Here is a 4795-nt window from a genome sequence, read left to right as displayed (position 1 = left end):
TAAAAGCATCAAGATTTTTTCCCTTTGAATTTCTCCTTCCAAGATACAATGTTTTCAACTTTCCTGAGAAAAATTATTGTGAGTACTTTAATCATTCTGTAATTTGTTTATTATCGTCTTAAAACAAGTTCACAAAACTGAAGTAAATTAAAGAACTGCTCAATTGTTTTCTAAATGATTAAGGAGAACAATTATTGTACTATTAAAATATGATAACAATATAAAAGTAGATGGCAAATCAGGGCTACTTATTAACATAAAAATAAGAGGATCATTTTAAAACTTTATTTCTAGTCTTTCAGAACAATTTTGGATAATTTTTTTACTTCTATTTAATTTAAAATATATTATTTTCTTTCCAGTTCTCCACACAACACAGAGGCTGGTCCCATATTTATACTATTATCCTCTCAACAGTCTTGCTGAAATTAGATTTCTTGGTCAAAGGATGAATCACATAGGTCTAAGAAGGCATTCTCTATCATTTATCGTCATCACAAATTCCATCAGGTCTCTTCCCAATAAAAATGTTTCCCAATGTCTTAATGTTCTGCTCCTACATAAGGATTTGCCTAAAGAGAATTGGGGGCAAATACTGGGGGCTTCATCACCCTTAGACATTCTAACACAAGAAATAAACAATGTGAAGATTGAAAGAAAAGACAGAATTAGAAAAAAAGGGACTCAACCAAACCCAGGTGCTATACTTCTGAAACTGTAATTATCTACTGATATGCCTGAGCCATTTTATTGTATTCTTTGGAAGGCATTATTGCTGAGAGTTAATATATAAAGATGGAATAAAACCAGTAAAAATTGACTTAAAGGGGCACAATAGGGGACTAATGATACTTCAAGACAGATGTTCTGTGCCAACAATAGGGATTATACATTACAAACTATACATCTTTCTGGGCCATGCAATAAGAGACATCAATGCAAATAGGGAGCCAATAGCAAAAGGCAGAAATCTGGCAGCTTTGGCAACTATGACGTCTACTTTTACCAGCAGAAGCAACCAGTGGAACCAATAAGTTCACAAGGTTAACTATATTCATGAACTATTTTACATCCACTTATTTCTGAAATCTATTAATTCATGCCATTTTAATAATTTCTTTCTGCTTCTTAATATACATTAATATTTGGATGAATCTGAAATCTCTTTCTTTAAAAGTCATTTGTTTCCATCTATTATAATAATTTTCATAAAAAATATTACATCATTTAGAATGTGAATTACTGGAAAACATTATGTCCACAATCATGACTGATGACCTCAAACTTAGGAGGTATACCAGTCAAATTATGGGGGCTTTGTCTGAAGGAATGAATATCCCCAAGTTAATCTTTCTGGGAAGAGTTTATATCCTGCATATGCTTTGGAATGAGGCAAAAGATAAACGGTTCAGAGAGACTTGACATTGGGCTCATCCTCTGAGACTCGTAGAGACCTGGAAGGGTCCTGGGGAGAGTATGGGATCTGCTTTTGGCCACGTGGAGAGACGCAAAGAGCAAACAGCTGCTCCAAACTTACTCAGTTCATGGCGATGAAGAGGCAGCGCTAACAGCACAGAGTTAGTGAGGTTCTGGGGCAGCCATAGTCCGGGGCAGCAATGTGGGATGTCCAGAGAGCTGTGGGAACAAAAAGCACTGTTGTAAAACTAATGAAAGCCAAGTGCCTGCAATAGGGCCGAACAAGAGTTCAGTGACAATCACTGACCCAGAAGCAGCAGTGGCTATGAGATGGTAAGAAAGGAAAGCCTGAAGAGAAAATCCAAAGAGATTTTTTCAGTAGCACATGGGGAACAAAAGCTGTGAAACTCTCAGGAGCAATCAGAACTTTTCAGGAAAGCTAATTTCTAGCAAATGGGCAGAAAGGAAGAAGTTGACTCAATTTCTGATGTCAAAAAATGTAGCTTATTTTTTTGGTTTTTCCCCCAAAGTTGGAACAATATCACAAACAACTCTGGGAAGTTGCCTGGTTTAAATGTTCCTCACAAGTACAGAGTAAAAATTAAAGAGGCAATATCTCAAAGCCATCTGAGTATGTTTAAAAACTCTGAAGAGTTATTAAAATATAGATTCCTAGGATTCACTCCAGACCAGCTGAATCAGAACCACTAAATATGGGGACCAGAAATATTTCATTTTTACGTATTCTTTTTTTTTTTTTTTTTTTCAGGGGAGAGAGCAAATGCAGTCCCCCACTACCATAAATTATGCAGTCGAGTTTCCCACATTTGGGAAAATCGCAGGGGTCAGCACATCCGGAGTGCAATGGATAAGCCTCGCCCTGGGAAAACCACCTTCGTGATCAGGGTGTCTCCCCTGCCAGGTAAGTACCATTTTTACATATTCTTTACATTTTTTCTTATATGGCTGGTGTGACAACCTGCCTGTGAACTGGCAGTGAAAACCCCAATAGGGTATTTGCCATAGAAATAGGAAAATATCTAAATTCATATAGAATCTAACTATTTAATGTTTATTTATTGTGCCCAAGTAATATTTCTATTAATGGAGATCCACCTTGATCACTCAACTTTCCATAAGAGTTAAAACTTTAAAAATCATCTATGTTATTAATATTACATGTGAAAATGTTTTAAATGCACTATAAGAGAAAAGGGTACTGATGTAACAATTAGGATAGAATGAAAAAGAAATTACCAGTGAAATTCAATTTACATATAGAACTGTTTTCTAAACTTCTCAAAGATTATTCTTTTTTTAAGTTTTAATTTTAAAATAGTTTATAAAATAGCAAGGTAATATAAAAGGCTAGGATGCAAATTAGTCTTAAAAAATCTGTGTAGATTTCAATAAAAGACAGTTCTATTCAAAGATAGAACACTTAAAATATAGGCACTTGACATAAATACCTATTTTATACAGTCTTAGTTTTATTTAAGAAAGGAAGCATGAGTTCTGATTTCTTCAGAGTGAAACAAACATTTATACTGTCAAAACAGAAAGGGTTCTTTAATACTATTTTCAAAAAGTGCATTCTTCAATCATGCTTTGATAATGAACAAATGTTTTGAGAAAAATAGTAAATGCTAGAAATCACTATTTTAAGACTTTGGCTGTATTTCCTCTTGGGAACATTTATGATGGTTTCAAATCTAACACAGGGAGAGGAAAGCATATGTAAGATGATGCTAAATAAACCAATGTGAAGTATAATCTTCAAAAAATGTCATGACCATGTCAAGCTCACACCACTGAAAACCGTCTTTGTCATTTGCCAGAGGCAGAAAAATACAATTTATTAGCAAATTTCTTTTTTGGAAAAAATATTTGTGGCCATTGGCTAAAGTAAGAATAAGTTATTTATTGATACATTTTTGGGGATTATGAATGTAGTATAGAAACACAAGTGAGAAATACAAAACATATCTTTATTTTCTACAAACGATTAATTTTTTACCTCCAGGTTAGTGAAAAATTCAACCAGTCTTTCATAGAGCAACCCCTCCTCCAGATTTACTGGGTCTTTCAAGATTGTGGAATTCATGGAGTACACTTGAGAATGAGCCTCCCCTTTCCTTAGTCATCCACACCATACATCAATGTCACCAGGTTGCCACTGAGACATCCTGGGCCATATCCATGTCGGTGTCTTCAGGTCCAGCAGCTGAGTCACTTCTTTTCCACACTGGAGACATTTGAATCTTTTACAAGGCTGGCAAACCTGGTGCTCATTGATCCATTTTTTCAAATATACCACAGTATCATCCATTTTTTTAGCCAGGTACCTTCTTAGGGTGGTGTCTGGAAAAGCAGTCCAGTTCTCACTATTCAGGAAATACAGAACTCTCTTCTGTCTATCCTGGGAGAATCTTCTAACACGGAAGAAGTATTTTTCTTTCTCAAACCCTATTCTTCTCAACATATACTATGTTTATAAGTTTTCCAAATTATTTATAAATATTCATTTTAAGTTTGATTCAGTTACCACTTTGCTAACAGATAAAGAAAAGCTAATTTTAGCCAGCATATGCCCTTTACAGGATTGGTGACATACCCTTTAAATCTGTGCTAGCTCTTCAGTCCACACAATCTTTCAAAAGTAGTTAGAAATGATTAAGTCAATCCATTATGGCTTTCCTCCTATGAGTGTCCAGCCCTCTAAATTTGCATATGCTTAAATATCCCAAGTATTCTTTAGCTTATTTCTTACAATAGACAACTGGCAAAGCTTTTATTATATTTTAATTACATGGATGTCTCTTCACGTTCTTCTCCAAGGAAGATATAAAAAATTAAGAAACCTTCATTTTAATATTGCCATTATATTCATGAATCTCCTCACTTAGTAGCCAGGCTATTTATCCCTTCTGCAGAGTAAACATTTCAAAGTTGTTATTTATTCTATTTTATTTTATTTGGTTTTGTTTTGTTTCTTCTCTTTGGTTTATGTTCTCTACATTTTTACAGGAAACATTCACAGACCTGCAAATATTTTATTGTGTCCTTCTTAGGTTGCCCACATTCATATGGCAATATTCACAGTTTTCTCCAATTTTTTCACCAAGTAATTTCACCAATATCTAAGGTATATACCATCTATCTAGTTACCCTAAATGTCTAAAGACATTGTATCTAATTGGAAGTGAATAAACCAGCAATCACACCAGAGCATTTAATCATCAAAATCTCTCTGCTACAATTTTTAATTTTCTAAGAAGAGGACAACAGAGTAGAAAAAAGAAAAATGTGAAATATCAGTAAAATGATTTGGGCTTCTGGGGAGGCTGAAAAGATTATGTTATTTATTTATGCTTCAAAT

General features: G+C 34.3%; 1 non-coding gene across 1 annotated transcript; it reads right to left on the bottom strand.

Moving 5' to 3' along the window:
• Positions 1 to 2184: 2184 nt before the first annotated feature.
• On the bottom strand, positions 2185 to 2346 carry LOC119511004. The gene has a single exon (XR_005212098.1). It is a non-coding gene; the product is annotated as a U1 spliceosomal RNA (small nuclear RNA).
• Between the last annotated feature and the right edge of the window lie 2449 nt (positions 2347 to 4795).

This window comes from Choloepus didactylus, chromosome 15 (genome assembly GCF_015220235.1).
Source record: "Choloepus didactylus isolate mChoDid1 chromosome 15, mChoDid1.pri, whole genome shotgun sequence".
In the NCBI taxonomy this organism is placed as follows: domain Eukaryota; kingdom Metazoa; phylum Chordata; class Mammalia; order Pilosa; family Megalonychidae; genus Choloepus; species Choloepus didactylus.
The sequence above is the reverse complement of the archived record's forward strand: the minus strand, read 5'-3'. Positions and strand labels throughout refer to the sequence as shown.